Source organism: Schistocerca nitens, chromosome 2, assembly GCF_023898315.1.
Source record: "Schistocerca nitens isolate TAMUIC-IGC-003100 chromosome 2, iqSchNite1.1, whole genome shotgun sequence".
NCBI lineage: Eukaryota > Metazoa > Arthropoda > Insecta > Orthoptera > Acrididae > Schistocerca > Schistocerca nitens.
Window position 1 is genome coordinate 962,340,789 of NC_064615.1, and position 21,737 is coordinate 962,362,525.

The 21,737-nt window shown below is 45.9% G+C and overlaps 1 protein-coding gene and 1 non-coding gene across 2 annotated transcripts in view; one reads left to right on the forward strand and one right to left on the reverse strand.

Moving 5' to 3' along the window:
• LOC126234740 (uncharacterized) overlaps positions 1–21,737 on the forward strand; it is a 342,861-nt gene that overhangs the window by 37,561 nt on the left and 283,563 nt on the right. The window lies entirely within an intron of this gene.
• On the reverse strand, positions 10,399–10,473 carry Trnat-ugu (transfer RNA threonine (anticodon UGU)). The gene has a single exon. It is a non-coding gene; the product is annotated as a tRNA-Thr (tRNA).

The window sequence follows — 21,737 nt, forward strand, 5'->3', positions numbered from 1 at the left end:
TATTTCTTCTGTTACCCAAGGATTTCTACTAGCCCTCGCCTTTCTATCTACTTGATCCCCTGCTGCCTTCACTACTTCATCCCTCAAAGCTACCCATTCTTCTTCTACTGTATTTCTTTCCCCCATTCCTGTCAATTGTTCCCTTATGCTCTCCCTGAAACTCTCTACAACCTCTGGTTCTTTCAGTTTATCCAGGTCACATCTCCTTAAATTCCCACCTTTTTGCAGTTTCTTCAGTTTTAATCTATAGTTCATAACCAATAGATTGTGGTCGGAGTCCACATCTGCCCCTGGAAATGTCTTACAATTTAAAACCTGGCTCCTAAATCTCTGTCTTACCATTATATAATCTATCTGATACCTTCTAGTATCTCCAGGATTCTTCCATGTATACAACCTTCTTTTATGATTCTTGAACCAAGTGTTAGCTATGATTAAGTTATGCTATGTGCAAAATTCCACCAGGCGGCTTCCTCTTTTATTTCTCTCCCCCAATCCATATTCACCCACTATGTTTCCTTCTCTCCCTTTTCCTACTCTCGAATTCCAGTCACCCATGACTATTAAATTTTCGTCTCCCTTCGCTACCTGAATAATTTCTTTTATCTCATCATACATTTCATCAATTTCATCATCTGCGGAACTAGTTGGCATATAAACTTGTACTATTGTGGTAGGCGTGGGCTTCGTATCTATCTTGGCCACAATAATGCGTTCACTATGCTGTTTGTAGTAGCTTACCCGCACTTCTATTTTTTTATTCGTTATTGAACCTACACCTGCATCACCCCTATTTGATTTTGTATTTATAACCCTGTATTCAATAATCATAAAAGAAGGTTATATACATGGAAGAATCCTGGAGATACTAAAAGGTATCAGATAGATTATATAATGGTAAGACAGAGATTTAGGAACCAGGTTTTAAATTGTAGAATGTTTCCAGGGGCAGATGTGGACTCTGACCACAATCTATTGGTTATGAACTGTAGATTTAAACTGAAGAAATTGCAAAAAGGTGGGAATTGAAGGAGATGGGACCTGGATAAGCTGACTAAACCAGAGGTTGTACAGAGTTTCAGGGAGAGCATGAGGGAACAATTGACAGGAATGGGGGAAAGAAATACAGTAGAAGACGAATGGGTAGCTCTGAGGGATGAAGCAGTGAAGGCAGCAGAGGATCAGGTAGGTAGAAAGGCGAGGGCTAGTAGAAATCCTTGGGTAACGGAAGAAATATTGAATTTAATTGATGAAAGGAGAAAATATAAAAACGCAGTAAATGAAAGAGGCAAAAAGGAATACAAAAGTCTCAAAAATGAGATCGACAGGAAGTGCAAAATGGCTAAGCAGGGATGGCTAGAGGACATATGTAAGGATGTAGAGGCTTATCTCACTAGGGGTAAGATAGATACTGCTTACAGGACAATTAAAGAGACCTTTGGAGAAAAGAGAGCCACTTGTATGAATATCAAGAGCTCAGATGGAAACCCAGTTCTAAGCAAAGAAGGGAAAGCAGAAAGGTGGAAAGAGTATATAGAGGGTCTATACAAGGGCGATGAACTTGAGGACAATATTATGGATATGGAAGAGGATGTAGATGAAGATGAAATGGGAGATACGATACTGCGTGAAAAGTTTGACAGAGCGCTGAAAGACCTGAGTCGAAACAAGGCCCCAGGAGTGGACAACATTCCATTAGAACTACTGACGGCCTTGGGAGAGCCAGTCCTGACAAAACTCTACCATCTGGTGAGCAAGATGTACGAGACAGGCGAAATACCCTCAGACTTCAAGAAGAATATAATAATTCCAATCGCAAAGAAGGCAGGTGTTGACAGATGTGAAAATTACCGAACTATCAGTTTAATAAGTCACAGCTGCAAAATATTAACGCGAATTCTTTGCAGACGAATGGAAAAACGGGTAGAAGCCGACCTCCGGGAAGATCAGTTTGGATTCCATAGAAATATAGAACACGTGAGGCAATACTGACCCTACGACTTTAAGAAAATAGATTAAGGAAAGGCAAACCTACATTTCTAGCATTTGTTGACTTAGAGAAAGCTTTTGACAATGTTGACTGGAATACTCTCTTTCAAATTCTAAAGGTGGCAGGGGTAAAATACAGGGAGCGAAAGGCAATTTACAATTTGTACGGAAAACAGATGACAGTTATAAGAGTCGAGGGGCATGAAAGGGAAGCAGCGGTTGGGAAGGGAGTGAGAGAGGGTTGTAGCCTGTCCCCGATGTTATTCAATCTGTATATTGAGCATGTAGTAAAGGACACAAAAGAAAAATTTAGAGTAGGTATTAAAGTCCATGGAGAAGAAATAAAAACATTGAGGTTCGCTGATGACATTGTAATTCTGTCAGAGACAGCAAAGGACTTGGAAGAGCTGTTGACCGGAATGGACAGTGTCTTGAAAGGAGGATATAAGATGAAGCATTTCTGAAGAAGAGAAATTTGTTAACACCAAGTATAGATTTAAGTGTCAGGAAGTCGTTTCTGAAAGTATTTGTATGGAGTGTAGCAATGTATGGAAGTGATGGAAGTGAAACATGGGCAATAAAGAGTTTGGACAAGAAGATAATTGAAGCTTTCGAAATGTGGTGCTACAGAAGAATGCTGAAGATTAGGTGGGTAGATCACGTAACTAATGAGGAGGTATTGAATAGCATTGGGGAGAAGTTTGTGGCACAACTTGACTAGAAGAAGGGATCGGTTGGTAGAACATGTTCTGAGGCATCAAGGGATCACAAATTTAGCATTGGAGGGCAGCGTGGAGGGTAAAAATTGTAGAGGGAGACCAAGAGATGAATACACTAAGCAGATTAAGAAGGATGTAGGTTGCAGTAGGTACTGGGAGATGAAGGAGCTTGCACAGGATAGAGTAGCATGGAGAGCTGCATCAAACCAGTCTCAGGACTGAAGACGACAACAACAACAACCATGTATTCATCTGACCAAAAGTCTTGTTCCTCCTGCCACCGAACTTCACTAATTCCCACTACATCTAACTTTAACCTATCCATTTCCCTTTTTAAATTTTCTAACCTACCTGGCCGATTAATGGATCTGACATTCCACGCTCCGATCCCTAGAACGCCAGTTTTCTTTCTCCTGATAACGACGTCCTCTTGAGTAGTCCCCGCCCGGAGATCCGAATGGGGGACTATTTTACCTCCAGAATATTTTTCCCAAGAGGATGCCATCATCATTTAACCATACAGTAAAGCTGCATGCCCTCGGGAAAAATTACGGCTGTAGTTTCCCCTTGCTTTCAGCCGCTCGCAGTACCAGCACAACATGGCTGTTTTGGTTAATGTTACAAGGCCAGACCAGTCAATCATCCAGACTGTTGCCCCTACAACTACTGGAAAGGCTGCTGCCCCTCTTCAGGAACCACACGTTTGTCTGGGCTCTCAACAGGTACCACTCCGTTTTTGTTGCACCTACGGTACGGCCATCTGTATCGCTGAGGCACGCAAGTCTCCCCACCAACGGCAAGGTCCATGATTCGTGGGTTGGGAGGGGGGGGGGGGGGCATTTGAGTATTATCAAGCAAAAAATTTACGTTGCAAGATTCCATTTTTCAGGATGTCATAACCACACAGCATAGGCTGGGTGGGAAGAGTCATGAGAAAGCGAAAACTTTATTAATAATTCTTTGCTAATTGGACATGGAACAAAACGATTGCAGTGACTAAATGTGTCTTTGTAGTTCTATTTCTGTCTGTAGGTTTCCCTTTCAACAATAAGTTACTCATTTTTAATCCTCTAAGCGTCTGTAGTCATTACGAACATTCAGCATAAGAAAGCGGTAGACGTCGCAGAGTGACATGTGAATGGTGGAGGAGGAGAACAGCTTACAAGATTATACTGCGGTAACAGCCTCTAATTCTGAACTGTTCACGTTATCTGTGACTGCAGATGCCTGTTAACAGAAAGGAATGGTGGTTTTTATAATATGCGGTAAGTGTGAGTCTGTCAGATGTGAATAAGCACTGAAGTCTTTTCCTCATACCAAATACGAATCAATTGGCATAGTGTCAAGAAGTAATTACTTCCGAAGTTCTCCATGGAGAGAGCTTGTGAATCACCATCTTCGATGCGGCCCGCCATGAATTCCTCTCCTGTGCCAACCATTTCAGCTGAGACTATCAGTTGCAACCTAAGTCCTCAATTACTTTCTCGATGTATTCCGACCTCTGTTTACATCTGCAGTTCCCTCTAATCCCACGAAAGTCATTTTCTGACGTCTTAGCAGATGTCTTATCATCCTGTCCCTTCTTGACAGTCTTTTCACACATATTCCTTTCCTTTCCGATTCTGCGCAGAAGCTCATCAAAAAAAAAAATTGTTCAAATGGCTCTGAGCACTATGGGACATAACATCTGAGGTCATCAGTCCCCTAGGACTTAGAACTACTTAAACCTAACTAAGGACATCACACACATCCATGCCCGAGGCAGGATTCGAACGTGCGACCGTAGCGGCTTCGCGGTTTCAGACTGAAGTGCCTAGAACCGCTCGGCCACAACGGCCGGCAAAGCTCATCATTCCGTACTTTGTCAATCCACCTAATTTTCAACATTCGTCTATGGCACCACACCTCAAGTGCTTAGATTCTCTTCTGTTCCGGCGTTCTCACAGCCCCTGTTTCACTACCATACAGTGCTGTGCTACAAACGTGCATTCTCAGAAATTTCTTCCTCAAATTAAGGCCTATGATTGATACTAGTAGTCCACGCTTGGCCAGGAATGCCCTTTTTGCCAGTGCTAGTCTGCTTTTGATATCCTACTTGCTGTTTGCTCCGTCCGTCAAGGGTTATTTTACTCCCTGGATAGTAGAATTCGTTAACATCGTCTACTTCGTGATCACCAATCCTGATGTTGAATTCCTCGCTATTCTCATTTCTGATGCTCATTACTTTCGTTGTTTTTCGATTTCCTCTTCTTCCCGATTTCGTAGGACTGGAGGGCTAGATTATTAAGTGTCGAGGTGGAATCGAATCAGTCTCTTTAATTTCCTTTAATGGTTTTCAGCAATCAAAGGTCAAGCTCTCCCCGATGTTAAACATCCTTCGCCCGCTGTATAATGACAAGAAACGAACGCCGTCTCGGTCCTTCTGGAGCTCTGGAACTTGGCCGACCGTCCAGGAAGACTTCCCGCAAGATCGGGTGGTGAGAGATGAATCCAGGCCAAACGTTCAACACGCTGCAGCAGGATCCCTGAAACTAAGATGACAATAACTATCTTCGTCCTGGAAGTAACGTAGCGCAGACTTGACAGCGGGCTTAACGGCTTTAGCTTCCAATGCACAGTTAAATTTATATCGGCTCGTTTTAGCTCTAATAGGGGTAGCCGATGCCTGTTCAATTACTTAGCCTCGTTGTTGTTGTGGTCTTCAGAGACTGGTTTGATGCAGCTCTCCATGCTACTCTATCCTGTGCAAGCTTCGTCATCTCCCAGTATTTACTGCAACCTACATCCTTCTGAATGTTTAGTGCATTCATCTCTTGGCCCCCTTCTACAATTTTTACCCTCCACGCTGCCCTCCAATACTAAATTGGTGATCCCTTGATGCCCCAGAACATGTCCTACCAACTGATCCCTTCATCTAGTCAAGTTGTGACACAAAGTTCTCTTCTCCCAAATTATATTCAATACCTCCTTATTAGTTATGTAATCTACCCATCTAATCTTCAGCATTCTTCTGTAGCACCACATTTCGAAAGCTTCTATTCTCTTCTTATCCAAACTATTTATCGTCCATGTTTCACTTCCATACATGGCTACACTCCATACAAATACTTCCAGAAACGACTTCCTGACACTCTATACTCGATGTTAACAAATTTCTCTTCTGCAGGAACTGTTTCCTTGCCATTACCAGTCTACATTTTATATCCTCTCTACTTCGACCATCATCATTTATCTTGCTCCCCAAATAGCAAAACTCATTTACTACTTTAAGCGTCTCATTTCCAAATCTAATACCCTCAGCATCAACCGACTTAATTCGACTACATTCCATTATCCTCGTTTTGCTTCTGTTGATGTTCATCTTATAACCTCCTTTCAAGACACTGTCCATTCCGTTCAACTGCTCTTCCATGCCCTTTGCTGTCTCTGACAGAATTACAATGTCATCGCCAAACCTCAAAGATTTTATTTCTTCTCCATGGATTTTAATACCTACTCCGAATTTTTCTTTTGTTTCCTTTACTGCTTGCTCAATGTACAGATTGAATAACATCGGGGATAGGCTACAACCCTGTCTCACTCCCTTCCAAACCACTGCTTCCCTTTCGTGCCCCTCAACTCTTATAACTGCCATCTGGTTTCTGTACAAATTTAAATAGCCTTTCGCTCACTGTATTTTACCCCCGCCACATTCAGAGTTTGAAAGAGAGTATTCCAATCAACATTGTCAAAAGCTTTCTCTAAGACTACAAATGCTAGGAACGTAGGTTTGCCTTTCCTTAATCTATCTTCTGAGATAAGTCGAAGGGTCAGTACTGCCTCACGTGTTCCAACATTTCTACTGAATACAAACTGATCTTCCTCACGATAAGTAAAAAAAAAGCACGGGACAAAAAAGGGCGGTAGGGTAATAATTTAACCATCAAAGACAAATGGCAGGCAAAACAGAATTAAGCTTTAGCAACAAGGTTCTTGCAAGTTAAGCTGCATCGTGGCCAAGTGAATGATTATTAAATTAAGCTAACAGGGCCAAGCTTTAGCAACAATGCTTTTAAAACTTACTAACCTAAAAAAAAGAAGAAAAAAAACTCTATATTGGCCAAGCGCACAATTACTAAGAGTATATACCCATGGAATAGCCTAAAATGGCTTAGCAACAAGGCTTTTAAAACCTAAAACAATAACCTTAACACAGGCCAGGCTCAATGACCACTACATTCAAGTTACTGTCACCCAGACGCGCTATACTCTCACAGGCCGCAACCACAATGCGGTATCTTAACATTAACGCGGCGTAGGCACTCAAGCGAGGCCGTGCACCGGCCAAGCTGTAATCCTGTGGGCACTAAGGCGCTGCTCAAAACAATACTAAATAAGCTTGTACCACCGCATCCAGTCCATCATCTGCCTTCAAGCACTCTTACTTAAATTTATGAACTACGGTGGTGTACCACTTCGCTATTCAGCAGAAGCGAAGCACGCTACTTCAAAGAATACTTGTGCACCACTTTGCTATTCTACAGTAGCGAAGCACGCTACTTCAAAGTATACACTCCGCAATACAACCGCTCCAAAGAGCAACATACACACCTTATTAAGAAAAACTTTAGAACCAATTCAAATACTGTATAAGCCCTGACCATGCTACGCCCTGCACTGCCAGGACATTGTGACCACTCAACAAAGCACAATAAAATATCAACTTTCCACAATCCAAGCGTCAGTTTTTAAAAAACACTCCGTACCCAAGTGACAGACATTCAGTACCTTCCCCTTTTGAGTAACATCAATAGCGACAACCAGATACAGACGATTCAGAATCGCCACAGCCAAGGATGATATCACTGCTGCATAAAGATCCTTCCAGTCAGCATACTGCGACGGGTCCATGTGCTAAATATTCCGTTGCAATTAAGGAAACTTTTGCCACTAACGTGTCGCCGGAGGCAATCCTTACAACATTCCACAACAGCCTTACCACACCAAAACAACGAGAATCAATCACAGCACCTCTAGAGTGGTAGCAGCTACTCCGTAACGGCCGTTTCCATCAATTTCCTACGGTGAACACGCTTTTGTAGTTTCCCTTAGCAACGAGGTCATCAAGCACAGCTGTTGTCTTTGCAATAACTCACAACGGCCGCACCACAAAACAAAACAAGAAAATCACACAGTTCAACAACGCTAACAATTCACAGTCGTTACCGGCCTGTAGTACGACAGAAAACACTACCAAGAAGCTGCGAAACCAACGCACTGTCTTGGTTCTCTTAGTCAAGCACCGTCGCAACACCACATAGCTTCTAATCGTCGCCGTGGCCTATCGGCGTTGTCTTCTTAAGGTAGAAATAAACGTTACAACGACCCTATGCACCACTTAACCGAACCCGGCCGGTAACGTTGAGGAAAGACAATCTACATCTACATGGATACTCTGCAAATCACATTTAAGTGCCTGGCAGAGGGTTCATCGAACCACCTTCACAATTCTCTATTACTCCAATCTCGTATAGCGTGCGGAAAGAATGGACACCTATGTCTTTCCGCACGAGCTCTGATTTCTCTTATTTTATCGTGGTGATCGTTCCGCCCTATTTAGGATGGTGTCAACAAAATATTTTCGCATTCGGAGGAGAAAGTTGGTGATAGGAATTTCGTGAGAAGATTCCGTCGCAACGAAAAACGCCTTTCTTTTAATGATTTCCAGGCCATATCCTGTATCATTTCTGTGACACTCTCTCCCATATTTCGCGATAATACAAAACGTGCTGCTTTTCTTTGAACTTTTTCGATGTGCTCCGTCAGTCCTACCTGGTAAGGATCCCACACCGCGCAGCAGTATTCTAAAAGAGGACGGACAAGCGCAGTGTAGGCAGTCTCCTTAGTAGGTCTGTTACATTTTCTAAGTGTCCTGCCAATAAAACGGAGTCTTTGGTTAGCCTTCCCCACAACATTTTCTATGTGTTCTTTCCAATTTATTTTGTTCGTAATTGTAATACCTAGGTATTTAGCTGAATTTACGGCTTTTAGATTAGACTGATATATCCTGTAACGGAAGTTTAACGAGCTCCTTTTAGCACTCATGTGGATGACCTCACACTTTTCGTTATTTGGGGTCAACTGCCACTTTTCGCACCATTCAGATATCTTCTCTAAATCGTTTTGCAGTTTGTTTTGACCTTCTGATGACTTTATTAGTCGATAAACGACAGCATCATCTGCAAACAACCGAAGACAGCTGCTCAGATTGTCACCCAAATCGTTTATATAGATAAGGAACAGCAAAGGGCCAATAACACTACCTTAGGGAACGCCTGGAATCACTTCTGTTTTACTCGATGACTTTCCGTCAATTACTACGAGCTGTGACCTCTCTGACAGGAAATCACAAATCCAGTCACATAACTGAGACGATATTCCATAAGCACGCAATTTTACTACGAGCCGCTTGTGTGGTAGCGTCAAAAGCCTTCCGGAAATCCAGGAATACGGCATCGATCTGAAATCCCTTCTCAATAGCACTCAGCACTTCATGTGAATAAAGAGCTAGTTGTGTTTCACAGGAACGATGTTTTCTAAATCCATGTTGACTGTGTGTCAATAGACCGTTTCCTTCGAGGTAATTGATAATGTTCGAACACAATATATGTTCTAAAATCCAATGGGAACGATGATCCGAGCCTAAACACAAATCTTGCTACGAATTACTCTCTACAGTAACTTGACTAATCCATGTAACAGCCAAAACGATGAACAGCAACGTAGAACTATAGCACCACGGATGTATTTCAACACTTGCTATCGGCAGCCACGACCTGGCCAACACAAGTCTGCATCGTCACTGCGGTGCCCCTAGGCAACGCTGAGGCCGTAAACACCGGCAGTCGAGAACTCGCTGTTACCTTTGACGCAGCTAGCGCCACTCGCGCACCTAGGCACAACCGACCCTCCGGGGAATACAAAGGAACTGTGGTAGAAGCGCGACGGCGCGAATTGCCAATTGCCGGAGGAGGAAACCAACCGGCACATTCTCTATCGATATTCTGTGCTCATTAGACTGTACATTCCACGTAATTCTTCTCCACCTTCAATGAGGATAGCAATATCATCAGCGAATCATAACACTGAAATCGTTTCACCTTGAATTTTAATTCCACTTTTAACTTTTATTTCCGTTTATTGCTTCTTCGTTGTGTAGATTACACAGTAGGGGCGAAAAACTACATCCCTGTCTTACATTGTTTTAAATCCGAGCACTTCATTCTTGGTCTTCCACTTATATTGTTCCCTGGTGGCCATTGTGCTTATTGTACATTACTAGTCCTTCCGTATAGCTTGCCCCTATTCTTCTCAGAATTTCGAACCTCTTGCACCATTTGACATTGTCGGATACTGTGTCGAGGACGACAGATCCTTTGAATGCTTCTTGATTTTTCTGTATCTTGTTTTCGTTGTCAACCGCAACGTGGTAACTGTCTCTGGTGCCTTTGCCTCCCCTTTACCCAAACTGATCGTCAAGTAGCAGCTCCTCAATTTTCTTTTCCATTCTTCTATATATTATTCTTGTCAGCAACTAGGATGTATCAACTGTTAAGCTGATTGTGCAATAATTTTCGCAATTACAATTAATTTATTACCTTCAGCTGCTGACGGGCGTTGATATATATCAATGGGGAGAGGTGAAAATGTGTGCCCCGACCGGGACTCGAACCCGGGATTTCCTGCTTACATGGCAGACGCTCTATCCAGCTGAGCCACCGAGGGCACAGAGGATAGTGCGACTGCAGGGACTATCTCGCGCACGCCTCCCGCGAGACCCACATTCTCACCTTGTATGTCCACACACTACATTCGTAGTGTCCCACCCCAACACACACTCCCCCTGCGGGTCCGGGGTAAGAATAGGCCCGAAGTATTGCTGCCTGTCGTAAGAGGCGACTAAAAGGAGTTTCAACCATTTCGGCCTTCAATGTAATGGTCCCCATTGGGGTTTGACCTCCATTTTTCAAAATTCTACAGAAGTATGAGCCTTTTGGGGAAGGACACCTTACGTGGTGTATCACTGGTCCTCAGTGCACTAAGACCTTGGCACTCATCATCGTAACGGCGTCGTAACTGCACCCACTGTTCATCAATTTGGGCCTAAACACCTGATGGGTTGCACCAGTTACACCCATAGTGCGTCCCCATCTGCACCTACGATCATGATGGACTTTCCACGGCACCCGAAATCCAGCACGGTAGCCAGCCCGTTGTGGTAGGGTCGTCATGTACCCTCTAGGTTGTAGACCCCTGACAGCACAGGGATCGTACTGCCAATACCTGAGCCGCACCCTCCCCACGTCAGCCAAGGAGTAGATGCCCGTCTACCTGGGGCATCAGGACTCCCGGCAATGGTCATCCTGCCAGGTGGCCCTTGCTGAGGCTGGGTGGCGCCCGTGGGGAGAGCCCCGGGTCGGAGTGGGTGGTATCGGGGAAGACGTTTCGCAGATGAATCGTCAACATGCATCAGGTCGCTCTGCGGCTGCGTCTTCCAAGAGGAAAGGTTCTGTCTCTGTCTCTGGTTCTGGTACTTCTGCCTTTTCCCCCTTGGCCACTCCCTGGGAGGAAGGACAGGCCCACCGGCTTGGGGCGAAAAACTTCCCCCACTATTTAGTCTGTTCTCGGACCAATGGGGGAACGTTCGCCACCTCCAAGCCCATGTTCTTTGTACAGAATATCGAGGATATCTTCTGAGAAATCGAGGCTCTCAGTAAAATGCGTTTGGGGTCCATTCTCATAAAGACCACCTCCGCTACACAGTCAGCGGCGCTCCAGGCATGCGACCGACTAGGGGACATCCCAGTGTCCATTGTTCCACATCTGGCGCTCAATAGGACGCAGGGGATTATTTTCCATCGGGACCTCCTGCTGCAATCTGATGAGGAGCTCAGGGCCAACTGGAGCGCCGTGGCGTGCATTTCGTCCTGCGAGTCCACCGTGGCCCCAAAGACTGTCGCGTTGACACTGGGGCCTTTATCCTCGCCTTAGAGGGGGACGTTCTCCCGGAGAAGGTAAAGGTGATGTGCTACCGGTGCGAAGTGCGAACTTATGTCCCGCCTCCTATGCGATGCTTTCGATGTTTGCACTTCGGGCACATGTCGTCACGGTGTGAAACTGAGCCCCTTTGTGGCGATTGTGGACGTCGTGAGGGACCTTGGTGGGTCAATTGTCCTGGCCTCCACTCGCCTAGATCTTTCGACTGAACTGCATATCAGAAGGAGAAGAAGATACAAGAATTGAAAACCTTGGACCGTCTGTCTTATTCTGAGGCCAGGAAGAAATATGACCGCCTCCATCCCGTGATGTTGACAACGTCGTTTGCATCGGTCGTGTCCACTCCTTCTGCAGTATCCTCACCCCTATCCTGTCCCCCCTCCACCTCCTCACCCCATCCGGGGTCTATGCCTCTGCATCCCAAATCCCTCCCTTCCAAATCCTCCTCCCTCGCGGCCCCTGCCCCATCTGCCCCAGGGGCCACCCTTCCTCCTCCTCCTCCTCCGCCGCCGCCACCTGAGAAGAGATCCTCTTCTCAGGCGTCCATCGGGGAAATGTTACGGACCCCAGCTTCCGAGGTCCGGCGTTCCAAAACGGACCCCAAGCGTGAGGACTTTCTTCGGGTCCAGCCCCCACAGCTCACCATCCCTGTGACTCATCGGTCTTCCAAGAAGGCCTCAAAGAAGGAGTCTTTATCCCCCTCACCACCCCGGCGCGTTTCGTCTGATGCTCGATCCGACAGTCGCTGCTCCCGGCCATCCTCAGTTTCGCCGGGACGCTCTGCTGCCAGGCGCTCCGCTGGCCTGTCGTCGGCGGACGATGCTGCCCCTCTTGCGCACCCCAGGAATGTGGACGCAGCTGGCGACGACTCGATGGAACAGGATCCGCCTCCCAATGGTTGCAGCGATGTTCCCTCGAAACCTGGCCCTCCGCGGCCGTCGAGGTGACTAGCTCTTCACCCGTTTCGTTCCCCCTTTCTCTGATTCGCGATGGCTCTGTTACATTGGAACATAAGAGGTATTCGATCTAATCGCGAGGAATTACAACTGCTCCTCCGCCTGCACTGTCTACTCGTTATTGGTCTCAAGGAAACGAAGTTACGCCCAACTGACCGTAGTGCTTTTACCCACTATACCTCCGAGCGATCTGATCTAACCCCTGTGGACGGTATTCCAGCTCATGGTGGGGTCATGTTGCTCGTTCGGGACGATGTCTATTACCATCCCATCCCATTGACCACCCCACTCCAAGCAATAGCTGTCCGTATTACTCTTTCTGCCTTTACTTTTTCTATTTGTACTGTCTACACTCCATCGTCATCTGCAGTTAGTCGGGCTGACATGCTGCACCTCATTGCTCAGCTTCCTCCGCCGTTTTTATTGTTTGGTGACTTCAATGCCCATCATCCCCTTTGGGGTTCTCCTGCATCCTGTCAGAGAGGCTCTCTCTTGGTGGATGTTTTCAACCATCTCAATTTTGTCTGCCTCAATACTGGAGCCCCGACTTTCCTTTCGGATTCTGCTCATACCTACTCCCACTTGGACCTCTCGATCTGTTCTACCACTCTTGCCCGTCGGTTCGAGTGGTATGTCATTTCTGACACCTATTTGAGCGACCATTTCCCCGGTGTCGTTCATCTCCTGCACCACACCGCATCCCCACGTCCCTCAAGCTGGAACATACTGAAAGCTGACTGGGGACTTTACTCCTCCCTGGCTACCTGTCGGACCAAGACTTTCTCAGCTGTGACAGTCAGGTCGAATACCTCACGGTTGTTATCATCAATGCTGCCGAACGTTCCATTCCTCGTACTACCTCTTCTTCACGTCGCGTTTCAGTCCCCTGGTGGAATGAGGCTTGCAGAGACGCTATCGTTGCTCGACGACGTGCTTTACGCGCCTTTCGCCGCCATCCTACGCTGGCGAATTGTATTGCTTACAAACGACTCCGAGCGAAATGTCGTCGAGTCATCAAAGACAGCAAAAAAGCTTGTTGGACCTCTTTCACAAGCTCCTTTAACAGTTTTACTCCCTCTTCTGTCGTCTGGGGTGGCCTGCGCCGGCTGTCGGGCATTAAGGCCCACTCCTCGATACCTGGTCTGACTTCAGGTAATGAGGTACTTGTGGACCCTGTGGATGTCTCCTACGCCTTCGGCCGCTTTTCCGCGGAGGTTTCAAGCTCCGCCCATTACCACCATGCCTTCCTTCCCAGAAAAGAGGCAGAAGAGGCTCGGCGACCTTCCTTCCACTCGCTGAATCTGGAAGATTATAATGCCCCCTTTACCATGCGGGAACTAGAACGTGCACTTGCACTGTCCCGGTCCTCTGCTCCGGGGCCAGATGCCATTCACGTTCATATGCTGACACACCTTTCTTCGGCAGGCAAATGCTTTCTTCTTTGTACCTATAATCGAGTCTGGACCGAAGGTCAGGTCCCCATGCGTTGGCGTGGGGCCGTCGTTGTTGCCATACCCAAACCCGGGAAGGAGAGACACCTTCCTTCTAGTTACCGCCCCATTTCTCTTACAAAGTGTGTCTGTAAGGTGATGGAGCGCATGGTTAACGCTCGGTTGGTTTGGATTCTTAAATCTCGACGGCTACTTACCAATGTTGAATACGGCTTTCGTCGACACCGCTCCGCTGTTGACCACCTTGTGACCTTGTCGACGTTCACCATGAACAACTTTTTGCGAAAGCGCCAAACGGTAGCTATGTTCTTCGATTTGGAGAAGGCTTACGATACCTGTTGGAGAGGAGGTATCCTCCGCACTAGGCACAGGTGGGGCGTACGTGGTCGCCTGCCCCTTTTTATTGATTCATTTCTAACAGATCGAATGTTTAGGGTACGTGTGGGTTCCGTATTGCCCGATGTCTTCCTCCAGGAGAACGGAGTGACTCAGGGCTCCGTCTTGAGCGTAGCCCTTTTTGCCATAGCGATCATTCCACCTAACGTCTCAGGCTCTCTTTTCGTCGATGACTTCGCGATCTAGTGCAGTGCCCAGAGAACATGCCTCCTGGAGCGCTGCCTTCAGCGTTGTCTTGACAGCCTATACTTATGGAGTGTGGCTAATGGCTTCCGGTTCTCTGAAGAGAAGACGGTTTGCATCAACTTTTGGCGATATAAAGCATTCCTTCCACCACCCTTACATCTCGGTCCCGTTGTTCTCCCATTCATGGAGACAACAAAGTTTTTAGGGCTCACACTGGACAGGAAACTTTGTTGGTCTCTGCATGTCTCTTATTAGGCTGCTCATTGTGCACGTTCCCTTAATGTCCTCCGTGTTCTTAGTGGTTCATCTTGGGGAGCGGATCGCACTGTCCTGCTTCGCTTATATCGGTCCATAGTCCTATCAAAGCTGGATTATGGGAGCCTCGTCTACTCGTCTGCTCGGCCATCCCTCTTACGCCGTCTCAACTCCATCCATCATCGGGGGTTACGTCTTGCGACCGGAGCATTCTACACTAGTCCCGTCGAGAGTCTTTATGCTGAAGCTGCAGAATTACCATTGACTAACCGGCAGGACGTACTGCTTTGTCGGTATGCCTGCCGGCTGTTGTCAATGCCCGACCACCCCTATTAATAGTCCTTCTTCGCCGATTCTCCCGACCGTCAGTATGGGTTTTATGTGTCTGCCCTGCTGGGCCCTGGAGTCCGCTTTCGTCACCTGCTTCGACAATTGGATTTTGCCCTCCCTACCACCTTCAGAGAGGGTGAGAGCCCGACATGATCTTGGTTCCAGCCTCCGGTTCACATTCATCTTGACCTCAGCTCGCCCCCGAAGGAGGGTACTTCGGATGCAGTGTATTGCTCACGATTGGTCGAACTTCGTGCGCGACTTGCCAGTAACACCTTTATTTACACTGATGGCTCGAAAACTGACGATGGTGTCGGTTGTGCCTTTGTCGTCAGGGACGTCACCTTTAAATACCGGCTCCTCGACCAGTATTCCAGCTTTACGGCCGAGCTTTTTGCTGTCCACCAGGCCGTTCAGTATGTCCGCCGCCACCGCCATTCTCTGTATGTACTCTGCTCTGATTCACTCAGTGCTCTTCAGAGCCTTGGAGCTCCATATCCGGTCCATCCCTTGGTGCAACGGATCCAGCAATCCCTCCATTCTTTTGCTGATGATGGCTCTCCTGTTAGCTTTCTGTGGGTTCCAGGCCATGTAGGAATGCCTGGGAATGAGGCTGCTGATGCTGCGGCCAAGGCTGCAGTCCTCCTGCCTCGGCCAGCCTCCCTTTGTGTCCCATCGTCTGACATTAGTGGGGTTGTTTGTAAGAGGCTTGTGTCATTATGGTGGGATACTTGGTCGTCACTTCAAGAAAATAAGCTCCAGGCCATAAAACCGTTCCCAACAGTTTGGACAACCTCCTCCCGACCATCTCGGCGAGAGGAGGTCCTTTTGGCCAGGTTGCGGATTGGGCATTACCAGTTTAGCAACCGCTACCTGCTATCCGGTGACCCCGCCCCGCAGTGCCGTTGTGGTACTGCATTGACAGTGTGCCATGTTTTATTGTCGTGTCCCCGTTTTAATCAATCTCGTGTTGTCCTGTCTCTGCCATCTACTTTACAGGAAATTTTAGCTGATTACGCTCAAGCAGCTGCTCGTGTTCTTCGTTTTATTACTTTGACGGATTGTCCAAAGACATCTAACTCTTTTAATTATTTTATCTGCGTCTTTGTAAGCACTTTCTGGTGTTCCCCTCCCCTTGCGTTTTACCAGATTATATGTGCACTTACATTTGTGACTGGGCGCTAATGACCTCAGTAGTTGAGCGCCCTAAAACCCCACAAAAAAAAAAAAAACATCCAACACACTCATTACCCGTGGAAGACATTCTCACCAAGTCCCATAAGAGTTCGGGGGATATGTGTGCATCCGCACAGAAGAAGAAGGTCATGGCCGGTATTGCCAAAACTATATACTTATATGTCCGAAACAACAGACACCATGTCCATATATGTATAATTTTCGCAATTGTCGGCTCTTGCGATCTTCGGAATTGTGTGGATGATGTTTTCCAAACGTCAGATGGTATATCGCCAGACTCACACATTCCACAGACAAAAGTGAATAGTCGTTTGGATGCCACTTCTCCCAATGACTTTAGAAATTGTGATGGAATATTATTTATCCCTTCTGAATTCTCAAGTCTCCTTTAAATTCTAATACTGGACTCCAAATCTCTTCCATATCGCCTACTGTTCCTTCCTCTATCACTCCCTCAGACAAGTGTTCTCCTTTATAGAGGCCTTCAACGTACTTTTTCCACCTATCTGCTCTCTTTCCTGCATTTAACAGTGAAGTTCCCATTCGTCTCTTAATGTTACCACACTTGCTTTTAATTTCACCGAAGATTGTTTTGACTTTCCTATACGCTGAGTCAATCCTTCCGACAATCATTTTGTTTTTGATTTCTTCACAATTTTCACGTAGCCATTTCGCATGTGCTTCCCTGTACTTTCAATTTATTTGATTCCTAAATTACTTGTATTTCTGTATTCCTGAATTTCCCTGAACGTTTTTGTACTTCCTTCTTTCATTGATCAACTGAAGCATTTTTTCTGTTACCTATGGTTTCTTCGCTGTTACCTTCTTTGTGCCTATGATTTTCTTTCCAACTTCTGTGACTGCCCTTTTTAGGGATATCCATTCCTCTTCAGCTGAACTGAGTACTGTGCTATTGCTAACCGCAGTATATATAGCCGTAGAGAACTTCAAGCGTACTTCTTCATTCCTTGATACTTTCGTATCCCACTTCTTTGCGCATTGTTTCTTCCTGACTATTCTCTTAAATTTCGGCCTACTCTTCGTCACTACTAAATTGTGATCTGAGTCTATATATGCTCCTGGGTATGCCTTACAATCAGTATCTGATTTGGAATCTCTGCCTAACCATAAGGTAATCTAACATAAATCTTACCGTACCTCCCGGCGTTTTTGAAGTATATCACCTCCTCCTGTGATAACTGAACAGAATATTCGCTAGTAGTAGCTGTAATCCGCTGTAGAACTTAGTCTTCCTCCTCTCTCATTACTCGTACCGAGCCCATATTCGCCTGTAACCCTTTCTTCTTCTCCTTCCCCCAGAACCGCATATCACTCATCCATGACTATTAGATTTTCACCTCTCTTTACATACTACATTACCCGTTCAATATCCTCAAATACTTTCTCTCTCTCTTCATCTTCAGCTTGCGAAGTTGACATGTATACCTGAACTATCATTGTCGGTGTTGGTTTGCAGTCGATAAGAACAACCCTGTCACTGAATTACTGACAGCAACTCACTTTCTGCCCTACCTTCCTGTTCATGAAGAATCTTACTCCTGTTACACAACTTTTTGCTACTGTTGATATTACCCTATAATCATCTGATCAGAAATGCTTCTCTCATTTCCATTTCATTTCCTTGACCCCAGCGTATCTAGACTGAACCTTAGAATTTCCCTTTCCAGATTTTCTAGCTCGCCTGCCACGTTCAGACTTCCGACATTCCACACTTGAGCCGTAGAACATTATCCTTTCGTAGGTTGTTCAATCTTTTTCTCTCATCGTCACCTGCCCTTTGGCAGCCCGTCCCGAAGATCGGAATGGTGGCCTAGTCGGGAATCTTTTGCCAACGAAGAGATCACCACCACACTTACTCAATTACAGGCCACATGCCCTGTGGATATTCGTTTTGTGTCTATTGCCCAGTGGTTCCCATCCTCAGGCCGCTGGTCGTTGCTGATTCTTCCGAGGGGCAGTTTCCCACCCCAAGAGCAAGATAGTGCCCTGAGCCTATCAACTCCTCCGCCATCTTTGACAAGACCGCTGGCGAATGATGGTGACTTCTTATGCGTTAAGTCTTCGGCCGCCATTGTTGATGATTTTTATTCAAAATTTAAGTGGTGGTGGGTTTCGAAACCGAGACCGAAGACGTTTTGATTTCTAATCAGAGACGTTACCCCCAGACTGTGTGTACTATGAAGAGGGAGAGAAAGTGTATGAGGATCCTAAACGGGTAATTTAGTATGAAATGGGAGATGAAAATCTAACGGTCATGGGAGTTTGGAATGGGGTTGTAAGGAAAGGAGTGGGAGAAAGTCTTAACGGGAGAATAAGGTCTTGCTGTTATAACTGAGTAGGAGAAAGCCTAAGTTCTGCATACATTTCAGCCCTTAATAGCGACTCCGTTCAAGAATCACAAGAGGAGGATATTTAATTGAAAAGGCCAGGAGACACGGGAAGTTTGCAGCTATATTACCTTATGGTTAGGCAGAGATTCCGAAATCAGATACTGAATTGTAAGGCGTAAACAGGACAAGATGTAGGCTCAGATCGCAATTTAGTAGTAATGAAAACTAGGCTGAAACTTAAGAGACTAGTCAGGAAGCTACGGTCGCAGGTTTGAATCCTGCTTCGGGCATGGATGTGTGCGCTGTCCTTAGGTTAGTTAGGTTTAAGTAGTTCTAAGTAACAGGGGACTGATGACCTTAGAAGTTGAGTCCCATAGTGCTCAGAGCCATTTGAACCATTTTTTATCTAGTCAGGAAGAATCAATGCGCAAGGAGGTGGTATACGGAAATTCTAATAAATGACGACATACGCTTGAAGTTCTCTCAGGCTATAGACTCTGCGATAAGGAACTGCTTAGTAGGCAGTTCAGTAGAAGAGGAATGGACATCTCTAAGAAGAACAGTCACAGAAGTTGGAAAGAAAATCATAAGGACAAAAAACGTAACAGCAAAAAACCATGAGTAACAGAAGAAATACTTCAGTTGATCAATGAAAGAAGGAAGCACAAAAATATCCATGGAAAGATGCGTAATACACAATATATATAAGAGCCAAAAGGGAACAATAAGAGCGCAAGAGGAAAAACGAAGTATTCGTTTTAAAAATCGAGTAAGACAGGCGTGTAGTCTCTCGTCCCTACTGTTCAATCTATACATCTAAGAAACAATGACGGAAATAAAAGAAAGGTTCAAGAGTGGAATTACAGTTCAAGGGGAAAGAATATCAATGACGCGATTCGGTGATGACATTGCATGTCTCAGAAAAAGTGAAGAAGAATTGCAGGATATGCTGAATGGAATGGACAGTTTATTGTGTACAGAATATGAACTGAGAGTAAATCGAAGAAAGACGAAAGTAATGAGAAGAAGCAGAAATGAGAACAGTGGGGGACTCAGCATCAGGATTGGTCGTCAGGAAGTAGATGATGTTAACGAATTCTACTATCTAGGGAGCAAAATAACCCATGATGGACGGAGCAAGGAGGACATCAAAAGCAGAATCGCACTGTAAAAAGGGCCTTTATGTCCAAGGGAAGTCTACTAGTATCAAACGTAGGCCTTAATTTCAGAAAGATATTTCTGAAAACGTACATCTGGAGCAGAGCATTGTATGATAGTGAAACACCGACTGTGGGAAAACCGGAACAGAAGAAAATCGAAGCACTTCAAATGTGTTGTTACAGAAGAATTGTGAAAATTAGGTGGACTGGTAAGGTATGCAATGAAGAGGTTCTCTGCAGAATCGGTGAGGAAAGGAAAGTATGGAAAACACTGACGAGAAGAAAGGACATGATGCTAGGTCATGTGTTTAAACCTCAGGGAACAACTGCCATGGTACTAGAGGGAGCTGCAGAGGGTAAAAGCTGTATGGGAAGCCAGAGATTATAACAGATAAATCAAATAATTGAGGACGTAGGTTGTAAGTGCTATTCTGAAACGGAGAGGTTGGCATAGGAGAGGAATTCTTGGCTGGCGGCATCAAAACAGTTAGAAGACTGATGGCTCAAAAAAGGGAAAATAACCTATCTTTGGCTTGCGACGTTGGCATTTATACCTGAACTACCGTTGTCGATGTTAGTTTACTGTCGATTCTGATGACCACCACCTAACACTGAACAGCTGACAGTAACTTACTCCCTGCCCTACGTTCTAGAGGTTTTGCTAGATACACTACTGGCCATTAAAGTTGCTACACCAAGAAGAAATGCTTATGATAAACGGGTATTCATTGGACAAATATATTATACTAGAACTGACATGTGATTACATTTTCACGCAATTTGGGTGCATACATCCCGAGAAATCAGTACCCAGAACAACCACCTCTGGCCGTAATAACGGCCTTGATACGCCTGGGCATTGAGTCAAACACAGCTTGGATGGCGTGTACAGATACAGCTGCCCGTGCAGCTTCAACAAGATACCACAGTTCATCAAGAGTAGTGACTGGCGTATTGTGACGAAGCTGTTGCTCGGCCACCATTGACCAGACGTTTTCAATTGGTGAGAGATCTGGAGAATGTGCTGGGCAGGGCAGCAGTCGACCATTTTCTGTATCCAGAAAGGCCCGTACACGACCTGCAACATGCGGTCGTGCATTATCGTACTGAAACGTAGGGTTTCGCAGGGATCGAATGAAGTGTAGAGCCGCGGGTCGTAACACATCTGAAATGTAACGTCCACTGTACAAAGTGCCGGCAATGCGAACAAGAGGTGACCGAGACGTGTAACCAATGGCACCCCATACCATCACGCCGGGAGATACGCCAGTATGGCGATGACGAATACACGCTTCCAATGTGCGTTCACCGCGATGTCGCCAAACACGGATGCGACCATCATGATGCTGTAAACAGAACCTGGATTCATCCGAAAAAATGACGTTTTGCCATTCGTGCACCCAGATTCGTCGTTGAGTACACCATCGCAGGCGCTCCTGTCTGTGATGCAGCGTCAAGGGTAACTGCAGCCATGGTCTTCGAGCTGATGTCCATGCTGCTGCAAACGTCGTCGAACTGTTAGTGCAGATGGTTGTTGTCGTGCAAACGTCCCCATCTGTTGTCTAGGGATCGTGACGTGGCTGTACGATCCGTTACTGCCATGCGCATAAGATGCCTGTCATCTGCACTGCTAGTCATACGAGGCCGTTGGGATCCAGCACGGCGTTCCGTATTACCCTCCTGAACCCACCGATTCCATATTTTCCTAACA